This window comes from Somniosus microcephalus, chromosome 4 (assembly GCF_052327205.1).
Source record: "Somniosus microcephalus isolate GS21.2 chromosome 4, FLI_Smic_1.0, whole genome shotgun sequence".
Taxonomy (NCBI): Eukaryota; Metazoa; Chordata; class Chondrichthyes; order Squaliformes; family Somniosidae; genus Somniosus; species Somniosus microcephalus.
In genome coordinates, this window is record NC_140990.1 from 67,521,881 (window position 1) to 67,536,027 (window position 14,147).

A 14,147-nucleotide genomic window follows, 5' to 3' on the forward strand; every position below is an offset into this window, starting at 1 on the left:
ACTTACTGTCACCCCTAATTTAGTGTCATCTGCAAACTTGGATATACAACTCTGTTTCTTCATCCAAGCCATTAATAAATATGGTGAAAAGTTGAGGCTCTAGAACAGATCCCTGGGGGACACCACTTGTCACATTGAGTCAATCTGAGTACGTACCTTTCATCCCACTCTCTGTCCCCTACCTCCTGACCAATTCCTTACCGATTAAAAGTTTGCCTCCAATTCCGAGCACTCTCATTTTTGCCAATAATATTTTGTGTGAAACCTTATAGAAAGCCTCTGGAAGTCCCTATGGACTACACCCATTGACACTCCCTGCAGTGGGGAAAGAGTAAAACTGACATCACTGGCAGTTTCACTGAATGATGTAATAAAGACAATAATCTAATAGGCCTTTGCAGTAGTAAGCTTTTTCTAAGTTGCTGAACTGGCAGTTGAGATAACTTAAGAATGACATGTCGATTTTGAATGACTAATGACAGCAAACTAGATAACGTGGAACCATAAAGAGGCCTAGAGTATGTAAGTTCAGTTCTGGCAGGAAAGCAGGACAATGAGTCAGAAGTACAATGTTGGTTAGACCCCATCTGGCATAAACAGAGGTCAGAGGTGCAACAGCAGCTTGGGGGATAACGGACATATACGTTTCCGATAATAAAGGCGGTACTTTAATGTAACGTGGCATAGGCAACCAATCAGTGAAGATGCATGCGGGCCAAGGTCCAATCATGTGGCAGGAATGAATTGTGCATGAGCTGGACATGTGTATTGTAATGTATAAAAATGTAGTGTTTGCTGTAACAATTTGGAGAAGTCTGGCTAAGACAGAGCAGACTGTCTCCCCACCGGTGTAATAAAGATTATCGATCTAAAACCTTGTGTCAAGTGTTGGTTTGAAATACTCCACAACACTCCCTTATCTATGTTATTAATGACTTAGAACGATAGAATCATACAGCATAGCAGGCCATTCGGCCCATCGTTTCTGTGCCAGCTCTTTGTAAGAGCTATCCTATCGGTAGCCCAACAGATTTCTGCTTTTCAAGTATTTATCCAATTCCCTTTTGAAAGTTACTATTGAATCTGCTTCCACTGCCCTTTCAGGCAGTGAATTCCAGGTCTTCACACTTTGTTGCCTAAAAAAAATGCTGCTCATTTCCCCCCTGGATTGTTTGCCAATTATCTTAATTACTTCCTCACTAAATTCAACTAGATTACTCAGATATGACTTACTTTTAACAAAGCCATGTTGGCCCTCTCTGCTCAGCTCATATTTCAAGTGCCCAGTCACTCTATCCCCAATGACAGATTCTAGTAACTTCCCCACAACTGACGTTAGACTGCTCGGCCTGTAGTTACCTGGTTTCTCTCCCCACTCTTATAATGGAGTGATGTTAGACTGATCGGCCTGTAGTTACCTGGTTTCTCTCCACACTCTTATAATGTAGTGATGATAGACCGATCGGCCTGTAGTTACCTGGTTTCTCTCCACACTCTTATAATGGAGTGATGTTAGACTGATTGGCCTGTAGTTACCTGGTTTCTCTCCACACTCTTATAATGGAGTGATGTTAGACTGATCGGCCTGTAGTTACCTGGTTTCTCTCCCCACTCTTATAATGGACTGATGTTAGACTGATCGGCCTGTAGTTACCTGGTTCCTCTCCACACTCTTATAATGGAGTGATGTTAGACTGATCGGCCTGTAGTTACCTGGTTTCTGTCCACACTCTTATAATGTAGTGATGTTAGACTGATCGGCATGTAGTTACCTGGTTTCTCTCCCCACTCTTATAATGTAGTGATGTTAGACTGATCGGCATGTAGTTACCTGGTTTCTCTCCCCACTCTTATAATGGAGTGATGTTAGACTGATCGGCATGTAGTTACCTGGTTTCTCTCCACACTCTTATAATGGAGTGACGTTAGACTGCTCGGCCTGTAGTTACCTGGTTTCTCTCCCCACTCTTATAATGGAGTGATGTTAGACTGATCGGCCTGTAGTTACCTGGTTTCTCTCCCCACTCTTATAATGGAGTGATGTTAGACTGATCGGCCTGTGGTTACCTGGTTTCTCTCCACACTCTTATAATGTAGTGATGATAGACTGATCGGCCTGTAGTTACCTGGTTTCTCTCCACACTCTTATAATGGAGTGATGTTAGACTGATCGGCCTGTAGTTACCTGGTTTCTCTCCACACTCTTATAATGGAGTGATGTTAGACTGATCGGCCTGTAGTTACCTGGTTTCTCTCCACACTCTTATAATGGAGTGATGTTAGACTGATCGGCCTGTAGTTACCTGGTTTCTCTCCCCACTCTTATAATGGACTGATGTTAGACTGATCGGCCTGTAGTTACATGGTTTCTCTCCACACTCTTATAATGGAGTGACGTTAGACTGATTGGCCTGTAGTTACCTGGTTTCTCTCCCCACTCTTATAATGGAGCGACGTTAGACTGATCGGCCTGTAGTTACCTGGTTTCTCTCCACACTCTTATAATGGAGTGATGTTAGCAATTTTCCGGTGTAGCAGCAGTTTCCAAATTCAGAGACCGTTGAAAGATTATGAATAACTCTCCTGCAATTCCCTCATCTACTCACTTTAATACCCTGGGGTGGAAACCATAAGGCCCTGGAGATTTATCTATCCTCAGTCCCACTACTTTCCCCATTACCATTATGTAAAACACTAATATCGAATGATTTCTCCCCTTGACTTATTGTTAGTTTCCCTTTGATCACTATTATTTTACCGATACTTTCCCTGGATACCAAGGCTAGGAGAGGCACTCTGGAAAGGATGGGGAGCTGGGACTTGTCCATGAGAGTAACCGAAGGCATCAGAACTGAAATAAACTATAGTGAGAAAGGAGAAAAGGCCCAAAAATGGAACAGTCGGTAACAGGACATCAATTAGTCTCCTCTTGTCTTGGGACATCAAGCATTCGATCCACTGTGCATCTGAAACCAAGCTGATTTATTTGACATCTATCCAGAATATTAAACTCCAGCCCAGTTACCGGGGTTATTAACATCAGCAGAAACAAACCACAACTGTCAGAATGAACACTCTGCAGTCCTGGATGTGATTAACAGCAGCAATAACAGCAGAATCCAACCCCCGCAGTCACATGTGAACTCGCTGATGTCTCAGCAGGTTGGCTGACCGAGTGAATCCCTTCCCACACACGGAGCAGGTGAACGGGCTCTCCCCAGTGTGAACTCGCTGGTGTGTCAGCAGGTGGGATGGCTGAGTGAATCTCTTCCCACAACCGGATCAGGTGAATGGGCTCTCCCCAGTGTGAACTTGCTGGTGTTCAATGAGGTTGGATGACTGCCTGAACCTCTTCCCACAGTGAGAGCAACTGAATGGCCTCTCCCCAGTGTGAACTCGCTGGTGTGATAGCAGGTGCAATGACTTAGTGTATCCCTTCCCACACACGGTGCAGGTGAACAGTCTCTCCTCAGTGTGAACTTGCTGGTGTGTCAGCAGGTGGGATGACTGAGTGAATCCCTTCCCACACACGGAGCAGGTGAACGGCCTCGCCCCAGTGTGAGTACGATGGTGTTTCAGCAGGTGCTGTTTGTTTTTAAAGCTCTTCTCACAATCAGAACATTTAAAAGGTCTCTTGTCAGTGTGAACAAGTTGGTGTGTTAGAAGGTGGGATGAACAAGTGCATCCCTTCCCACAGTCCCCACATTTCCAGGGTTTCTCTGTGGTGCGGGTGTCCTTGTGTCTCTCCAGATTGGACGATCAGTTGAAGCCTTGTCCACACACACAACACGTGTATGGTTTCTCCCCACTGTGAACGGTGCAATGTTTTTTCAGGCTGTGTAACTGGTTAAAGCTCTTTCCACAGTCAGTGCACTGGAACACTCTCACTCAGGTGTGGGTGTCTCAGTGCTTTTCCAGTCTCACTGATGTTTAAAATCTTTTCCCACAGACAAACATTTCTCCTTCCACATTCAAAGGCCGAAGATATTCAGGTCCTGATCAATCAAGTGACTGTCAGGTCTTGACGTGATGTTTTGTTTGAGTTTCCCGTCTGCAAATCCTCCCTTTCTAACACCCTGTAAAAGGAGTTTACAAAAGTCATCACTGTAAATACAGGATAGAAATTCAGAACAGACAATTCTAGTTTCTATGGAACATTCTTTCCTTTCTTGTTTCCCCAAAGCTGTAAATCCCCGTCCCACACACTCTCCCTCCTCCCTGTGCTGAAATCCAAACCCATCGCACCATCTCCAACATTTCTTTCCTCCACTCCCAGTTTTCCCTCTCTGGTTGGGTTCAGTTCTACACCTGCTGTGCGCAGAGTGAGAATAAAATCAATGAGTCAATGATTGTCTCTCCTGGTCACTGGGACCCTGAAGCCCTGCCCACTCTCTGTTCCTGTACCAAGATGGCCACGCATGCGCCGTGCTGCAGGTGGAACCGGTCTGTCTTTCCTCCACCAAGATGGCGGCGCGTAACCTGGGCCTGTTCCCGTGAAAAAGCCTCACCGCTGCCGTCCGGTGGAACACAGACCGGGCCGCTGGATCTCCTTCGGGCCTGAGGCCATTCTCCAACTTTATAAACCCTGCGGCGCGGCCTACCTGCAGTTGATTAATCTCCTGACCCCGCTCCCACCAACCTGCCACTCCACCCGGTGACCGCGCGAGGCTTTCTTTGTTGGCGGCGAGGGACACGTGACCCGGGCCCACGGCCTGATTGACGGGAGCTTCCGACCAATAGGGAGCTAGCGGGGCGGGGCTGGAGGAGCGAGCCGGCGGCGGGTCCTCCAACCAATCGGGGAGCCCGAGGGGCAGGACTAGTGCTGGCTGATTGTCTGATCCGCAGGGCAACGAGTTCTCCAGTCCCTTGTTCAGGGCCCGGGGCCAGGGGAGGCTGTGGGCCTTTATTCCCCTTATTGGACACAAGGCTCTTTGTCTCACAACACACTGGCTCAGGTTTTAATAGAGACTTTTTAAATTCATCAATAAAAGCAGATAAACCTTGTGCTTCTGAAGAATAAACTTTTTAATATTTGGGAGTAAAAGTACAAGTTTTTTTCCCTCTAGGGAATTTGTTATTAGTTTCAGGAAACAACAACAACCACTTGTATTTATAAAGCGCCTTTAATGTAGTAAAACGTCCCAAGGCTCTTCACAGGAGCGTTATAAAACAAAAATTGACACCATGTAATTTGACACGTAAGATATTCGGGCAGATGACCAAAACTTGGTCAAAGAGGTAGGTTTTAAGGAGCATCTTAAAGAAGGATCGGCGGGAAACGTGAGCGGCAGAGCAGGGTATAAAAGTCCCCAGAGACCAGGTAAGGCCTCACAGCGTCGGCGGGAAACCTGAGCGGCAGAGCGGGGTATAAAAGTCCCCAGAGACCAGGTAAGGTTTACCAGTCTCCAGTCTGGGAACTCGGAGGGAAGGAGAGACGTAAAAAGTAATCCAAGTGTGACGTCACCAGAAAGCGGGTAAGTGATTGGTTGGTGAGTATTTCTCCCTTTTAAGCTTAAATCTCTTTGGTTTATAGTTTCTAAGGTGTGATATACACCATCTAGAATCGGGGCAGAGGATATTTAAGAATAATATTAATAAATTTAATTAATTACATAGAATGGGAGATCAGGCGATGTGTTGCTGCTGCAATATGTGGGAGCTGGTGAACACCATTGATGCTCACGGTGATCACATTTGCAGTAAGTGTTGGCTGCTCGAGGAACTCCGGCTCCGTGTTGAAGAGCTGGAGACCGAGCTTCAAACACTGAGACACATCAGGGAGGGGGAGAGTTACCTGGACTCTGTGTATCACGAGGTAGTCACACCAATTAGATTAATTAATTCAGATGTAATCCGTGGCCAGGGTCAGGATGGTGTGACTAGAAGTGAGGCAGGTACGGGGATCCAGGAGGTAGTGTTGGAGGAGCCGCAGCCCTCGCACTTGTCCAACAGGTTCGAGGCTCTTACTCCCTGTGGGGACAGGAGCAGGGACTGCAGGGAGGATGAGCAACCTGGCCACAGCACCGTGGAGCAGGGGGCCATTCAAGTGGGGGGAGTTAAAAGAAATGTTGTAGTGGTAGGGGATAGTATCGTTAGGGGGATAGATAGAGTTCTTTGCAGCCGAGAGCGAGAGTCTCGAAGGCTGTGTTCCCTGCCCGGTGCCAGGGTTAAGGACATCTCCTCTGGACTGGAGAGAAACTTGGAGTGGGAGGGGGAGGATCCAGTTGTCGTGGTCCATGTTGGTACCAACGACATAGATAGGACAAGGAAGGAGGTTCTGCTGAGGGAGTTTGAGCAGCTAGGGGCCAAATTAAAAAGCAGAACCACAAGGGTATTACCTGAGCCACGAGTGAATTTGGCTAGGACAAATAAAATTAGAGAGTTAAATGCGTGGCTCAAAGACTGGTGTGGGAAAAATGGGTTTTGCTTCCTGGGACACTGGCACCAGTACTGGGGCAGGAGGGAGCTGTTCCGTTGGGACGGGCTTCACTTGGCCAGTGCTGGGACTAGAGTCCTGGCGGATCATATAACTAGGGTTGTAGAGAGGGCTTTAAACTAACTAGTGGGGGGGAGGTTCCTAGAGAGCAAATAATAAAAATGACAACAGAGAAGGTCATAGACTTAGGTAGCAGTGGGGAAATTAAAAACCAGAGTGTGTCCGGAAGGGGCAGAAGGTATGGAGTAAAAGGTAAAGTAATAAAAAGGGCAAAAGCAGGAACTAAGTGTCACAAAACATCTTTGAAAGTTCTCTATCTGAATGCACGTAGCATTCGTAACAAAATAGATGAGTTAATGGCACAAATAACTACATATGGGTATGATCTTGTGGCCATTACAGAAACATGGCTGCAGGGTGACAATGCCTGGGAATTAAACATACCAGGTTATTTAACGATCAGGAAGGACAGGCAGGAAGGAAGGGGAGGTGGGGTGGCTATGTTAATAAAGGAAGGAATCACTGTAATACAGAGAAATGATATTGGGTCAAAAGATCAGGATAATGAAACAGTTTGGGTGGAGATAAGGAATAATAAGGGGAAAAAAACACTAGTGGGCGTAGTCTATAGGCCTCCGAACAGTGGCAACTCTGTTGGACGGAGTATCAATCAGGAAATAGTTGAGGCTTGTAATAAGGGAACATCTATAATTATGGGGGATTTCAACTATCATATTAATTGGACAAATCAAATTGGGCAGAGCAGCCTTGAGGAAGAGTTCATTGAGTGTATTAGGGATGGGTTTCTTGAGCAGTATGTAACTGAACCGACCAGGGGGCAAGCAACCTTAGATCTGGTCCTGTGTAACGAGACAGGATTAATTAAAAATGTCCTAGTAAAGGATCCCCTTGGAATGAGTGACCATAACATGGTTGAATTCCATATTCAATTAGAGGGTGAGAAGGTTGGATCTCAAACAAGCATGCTAAGTTTGAATAAAGGAGACTATGAAGGTATGAGAGCGGAATTGAGTAGAGTGGATTGGGAAAATAGATTAAAGGGTAAGACGATACATGATCAGTGGTGTACATTTAAGGAGTTATTTTACAACTTCCAAAAAATATATATTCCACTGAGAAGAAAAGGGTGTAAAAGAAAAGACAGCCATCCGTGGCTAAGTAAAGAAATTAAGGATAGTATTCGACTAAAAACAAGGGCATATAAGGTAGCCAAATCTAGTGGGAGGATATAGGATTGGGAAAACTTTAAAAGACAGCAAAAAATAACAAAAAGATTGATTAAGAAAGGGAAGATAGATTATGAAAGTAAATTAGCAAAAAATATAAAAACAGATAGTAAGAGTTTTTATAGTTATATAAAAAGAAAAAGGGTGGCTAAAGTAAATGTTGGTCCCTTAGAGGATGAGACCGGGAAATTAATGGTGGGAAATATGGAGATGGCAAAAACACTGAATGAATATTTTACATCAGTCTTTACAGTAGAAGACACGAAGAATATCCCAACACTGGACAAACAGGGGGCTAAAGGGGTGGAGGAGCCAAACACGATCAAAATCACTAAGGAAGTGGTACTCGGTAAAATAATGGGACTCAAGGCAGATAAATCACCTGGACCTGATGGCTTACATCCTAGGGTCTTGAGGGAAGTGGCGGTAGGGATTGTGGATGCATTGGTAATAATTTTCCAAAACTCCCTGGACTCGGCAAAGCTCCCGGCAGACTGGAAAACTGCTAATGTAACAACCTTATTTAAAAAGGGCAGTAGACAGAAGGCTGGAAACTATAGACCGGTTAGCCTAACATCTGTGGTAGGTAAAATTTTGGAGTCCATTATTAAGGAGACAGTAACAGGACATTTGGATAATCATAATTTAATAGGACAAAGTCAGCATGGTTTTATGAAGGGGAAGTCATGTTTGACAAATTTGCTGGAGTTCTTTGAGGAAGTAACGTATAGGGTGGATAAAGGGGAACCAGTGGACGTAGTGTATTTAGACTTCCAAAAGGCATTTGACAAGGTGCCACACAAAAGATTATTGCTTAAGATAAAAAATCACGGGATTGGGGTGTGGTAAACCACTGTTATAACCTGTCTGTGTCTGTATGTGTATTCCACTAGGTACAGGTCTGGACATGCCTCGGCTGACTCCTCCCACTATTCCAGGTATATAAGTGACTACCTCCCAGTCCCTTAGTATTCTGGACGGGTCGACCACTCGAGACAAGACCTTCATTCTTTAGTTAATAAAAGCCTGGTTGTTACTCGCTCAACCTCAGTCTTTTGGGTCATTGATGGCGCATCAATTTTATTAACTAAATTTTTTATAATGGAGAAGATCCTCACACCAGCATGCCTGGACCTGGACAGTCGGGAAGCGGACGCTTCCACCAAGTTTGCTCACTGGCTCACGTGCTTCGAGGCATTCCTGACTGCCTCCACTGCGGTCGTAACGGATGTGAACAAACTGTCTGTCCTGATCTCCAAGGTGAACCACCGAGTGTACTCAGTCATCCGGGACGCGACCTCATACACAGCCGCCCTCCAGCTCCTCAAGACCCAGTACACGCGCCCTGTGAACGAAGTATACGCTAGGCACCTTCTGGGGAGTCGCAAGCAACAACCTGGGGAATCGACTGAGGAATACCTCCAAGCACTGTCCGTGCTTGGCCGGGCCTGTGGGTGTAAGGCGGTAACGCCCACTAAGTACACGGAGGAACTGATCCGAGATGCCTTCGTAGCGGGCCACAGGTCCAACTACACCCGACAGCGACTGCTGGAGCAGAGTGACCTCACCCTCGACAAAGCCTCCGACATCGCACTAACGCTGGACGCAGCCTTCCGGGGCATGGATGCCTACTCCTCTGCACCGTGGACGCCGCGGGGAACGACAACCTGGGACACGGTAGGACAGCCCCATAGCACCGTGCCACCCCAGCCACAGCCCAACAACGGCCCAACTACCGCAGCAGTGTCCCAAAGCCAGACAGCAGTATCCCAAGGCCAGAAATGCTACTTCTGTGCCCAGGCCAAACACCCCAGAGCGCGCTGCCCGGCGAAGAATGCGACCTGCTCGGGCTGCGGGAAAAAGGGACACTACGCCAGCGTCTGCAAGGCCAAAGCCACCCCGAATGCCAGCAGCACCGCGTGTGGGCCGTGCGAGCCGCCATCTTGGGCCCCCAACAGCGCCACGTGTGGGCCGCCATCTTGGGCCTCCCCAGCCATGTGCGAACCACCGCAGCAGCAGCCATCTTGGACGACTCCAGCCACATGGGAATCATGGACGCCGCCATCTTGGACACCAGCCGGGACGCAGCAGATCGCCAACCCCCCCCCATCTGATACTCGCAGCGACACACCGACCCCTACGCTGGCCTCTGTGATGCTGGACCAAACGAGACCGCAGCAGCTAGCTCGGTCCAAAATGGACGTTAAGGTAAACGGCCATGCAATAAACTGCCTTTTTGACTCCGGGAGCACAGAGAGCTTCATCCACCCCGACACGGTGCGGCGTTGCTCTCTCCCAGTCCTGCCTGCGCACCAGCGGATTTCTATGGCCTCCGAGTCCCAGTCAGCGGACATTGGCGGCTACTGCGTGGTGACACTAGTAGTAGACGGGACTGTGTTCAATAATTTTAAACTCCTGGTCCTGCCCGACCTCTGCGCTGCCGTTCTACTGGGGTTGGATTTCCAGTGCCACCTCAAAAGCGTTACGATGGCGTACGGTGGCCCCCTCCCCCCACTCACAGTCCGCAGCCAGCAGCCTCCAAATTGCCCGCCGCGCACCAGATGCAACCTCTCCACACTCAGAGTCCCACCCCCCCCACTGTTTGCTAACCTCACCCCCGACTGTAAGCCCATCGCCACAAAGAGCAGGCGATACAGTGCCGGGGACAGGGTTTTCATCAAAACCGAAGTGGAACGGCTCTTGAAGGAGGGGATTATTGAGGGCAGCTCCAGCCCCTGGCGAGCCCAGGTTGTAGTCGTTAAGACCGGCGAGAAACAACGCCTGGTCATCGACTACAGCCAAACAATAAACCGCTACACCCTGCTGGACGCCTACCCACTCCCCCGCATAGCTGACATGGTCAACCAGATCGCGCAGTACCGCGTCTTTTCGACCACTGACCTGAAACCAGCGTACCACCAGCTCCCCATCAGCCCTGAAGACCGCCAGTATACTGCTTTTGAGGCAAACGGCCGCCTCTATCACTTCCTTAGGGTTCCCTTCAGCGTTACTAACGGGGTCTCCGTCTTCCAAAGGGAGATGGACCGGATGGTCGATCAAAACGAGCTGCAGGCCACTTTCCCTTACCTAGATAATGTGACCATCTGCGGCCATGACTTGCAGGACCATGACGCAAACCTCGAGAAATTCCTCCGCACCGCCCAACTCCTGAACCTGACATATAACAAGGAGAAGTGCATATTCCGCACAGACCGCCTCGCCATCCTTGGCTGTGTTGTGGAACACGGTGTCATCGGTCCCGACCCGGACAGGATGCGTCCCCTTATGGAACTCCCACTGCCCCACTGCCTAAAAGCTCTGAAGAGGTGCCTAGGGTTTTTTTCCTACTACGCTCAGTGGGTCCCCTACTATGCAGACAAAGCCCATCCGCTGATCAAGTCCACCTCTTTTCCCGTGACGGCAGAGGCCCGCTTAGCCTTCCACCGTATCAAGGAAGACATTGCCAAAGCCACCATGCACGCAGTGGACGAATCCATCCCCTTCCAGGTGGAAAGCGATGCGTCCGACTTCGCTCTGGCTGCCACCCTTAATCAGGCGGGGAGACCTGTGGCATTCTTCTCACAAACCCTCCAGGGCCCGAAGACCAGACACTCCGCGGTCGAGAAGGAGGCCCAGGCTATTGTGGAGGCTGTGCGTCATTGGAGGCACTACCTGGCCGGAAAACGATTTACCCTGCTCACTGACCAGCGTTCAGTTGCTTTTATGTTCAACAACAAGCAGAGGGGCAAAATCAAAAATGACAAGATCTTGAGGTGGAGAATCGAACTTTCCACCCACAATTACGAGATCTTGTACCGGCCTGGGAAGCTCAATGAACCCCCAGATGCCCTATTGCGTGGCACCTGCGCCAGCGTGCAGATCGATAGGCTGAGGGCCCTCCACAATGACCTCTGCCACCCGGGGGTCACCAGGTTCTTCCACTTCATCAAGGCCCGCAACCTGCCTTACTCCATCGAGGAGGTCAGGACCATGACCAAGAACTGCCAAGTCTGCGCTGAGTGCAAACCGCACTTTTATAGACCAGACAGAGCCCACCTGATAAAAGCCACTCGCCCTTTCGAACGCCTGAGCGTCGATTTCAAAGGGCCTCTCCCCTCCTCCGACCGCAATGTGTACTTCCTCAACATCATTGACGTGTACTCCCGGTTCCCGTTCGCTATCCCCTGCCCGGACATGACCAGTGCCACGGTCATTAAATCTCTGAACAGCCTCTTCACCCTGTTCGGTTTCCCCAGCTATATCCATAGCGACCGGGGCTCATCGTTTATGAGCGACGAACTCTGCCAGTACCTGCTCGCTAGGGGTATAGCCACAAGCAGGACCACCAGTTACAACTCCCGGGGGAACGGACAGGTGGAAAGAGAGAATGCAACAGTTTGGAAGGCCGCCCTACTAGCCTTAAAGTCTAGGGGCCTTCCGACCTCCCGCTGGCAGGAGGTGCTCCCCGATGCGCTCCACTCGATTCGGTCACTGCTCTGCACTGCCACCAATGCCACCCCTCACGAGAAAATGTTTGTCTTCCCAAGGAAGTCCACATCGGGGACATCGTTACCGCCATGGCTGACGTCCCCAGGGCCGGTACTACTGAGAAGACACGTGAGGGCCAATAAAACGGACCCCCTGGTCGAGAGGGTCGACCTCCTCCACGCCAACCCCCAGCACGCTTACATTGCGTACCCGGACGGGCGGGAGGACACAGTCTCCATACGAGACCTCGCACCCTCGGGGACCGCTGTAACCCACTACCCATTACCACCCCCCCCCACGACCCGATATCCAACCCCAGCAGCCGGCTCGCCTTGGACCGTCACCCACAGCCTACACAGGACGCGACGCCGGAAGCTCCACCACCCCTGCCGTCGCCACGTCGATCACAGCGGCAGACAAGACCTCCGGAGAGACTCCAATACACAAACTTTTAAATACACTTCACCCCGCCGGACTCATTTTTAAACAAGGGGTGAATGTGGTAAACCACTGTTATAACCTGTCTGTGTCTGTATGTGTATTCCACTAGGTACAGGTCTGGACATGCCTCGGCTGACTCCTCCCACTATTCCAGGTATATAAGTGACTACCTCCCAGTCCCTTAGTATTCTGGATGGGTCGACCACTCGAGACAAGACCTTCATTCTTTAGTTAATAAAAGCCTGGTTGTTACTCGCTCAACCTCAGTCTTTTGAGTAATTGATGGCGCATCATGGGGGTAATATTCTGGCATGGATAGAGGATTGGCTCTCTAACAGAAGGCAGAGAGTTGGGATAAATGGTTCATTCTCAGACTGGCAATCAGTAACTAGTGGTGTTCCGCAGGGGTCAGTGCTGGGTCCCCAACTCTTTACAAACTATATTAACGATTTGGAGGAGGGGACCGAGTGTAACATATCAAAGTTTGCAGATGATACTAAGATGGGAGGGAAAGTAGTGAGTGAGGAGGACATAAAAAACATGCAAGGGGATATCGACAGGCTAAGTAAGTGGGCAGAGATTTGGCAGATGGAATACAATACTGGAAAGTGTGAGGTTATGCACTTTGGCAGGAAAAATCGTAGAGCAAGTTATTATCTTAATGGCAAGAAACTGGAAAGTACTGAAGTACAAAGGGATCTGGGGGTCCTGGTGCACGAAACTCAAAAGGTTAGTATGCAGGTGCAGCAAGTGATTAAGAAAGCCAATGGAATGTTGGCTTTCATTGCTAGGTGGGTAGAATATAAAAATAGGGAGGTATTGCTTCAGTTGTACAAGGTATTGGTGAGGCCGCACCTGGAATACTGCGTGCAGTTTTGGTGTCCATACTTAAGAAAGGACATACTTGCTCTCGAGTCAGTACAAAGAAGGTTCACTCGGTTAATCCCGGGGATGAGGGGATGGACATATGAGGAGAGGTTGAGTAGATTGGGACTCTACTCATTGGAGTTCAGAAGAATGAGAGGCGATCTTATTGAAACATATAAGATTGTGAAGGGGTCGGATCGGGTGGATGCGGGGAAGATGTTCCCGATGATGGGTGAAACTAGAACTAGGGGGCATAGTCTTAGAATAAGGGGCTGCTCTTTCAAAACTGAGATGAGGAGGAACTACTTCACTCAGAGGGTGGTAGGTCCATGGAATATGCTGCCCCAAAAAGCTGTAGAAGCTACATCATTACATAAATTTAAAACAGAAATAGACAGTTTCCTAGAAGTAAAGGGAATTAAGGGTTACGGGGAGCGGGCAGGAATTTGGACATGAGTCTAGGTTCGGATCGGTCATGGCCCTGTGGGTAGCGGAGCGGGCCCAGGGGCCGTGTAGCCTGATCCTGCTCCTATTTCATGTGTCTAATTCTGTTTGATTCAGGAGATGGTTCTGTGATAGTGGATTGGCGGTTAGGATCAGATCAGCCATGATCTTATTGAATGGCAGAGCAGGCTCGAGGGGCCGATTGGCCTACTCCTGCTCCTATT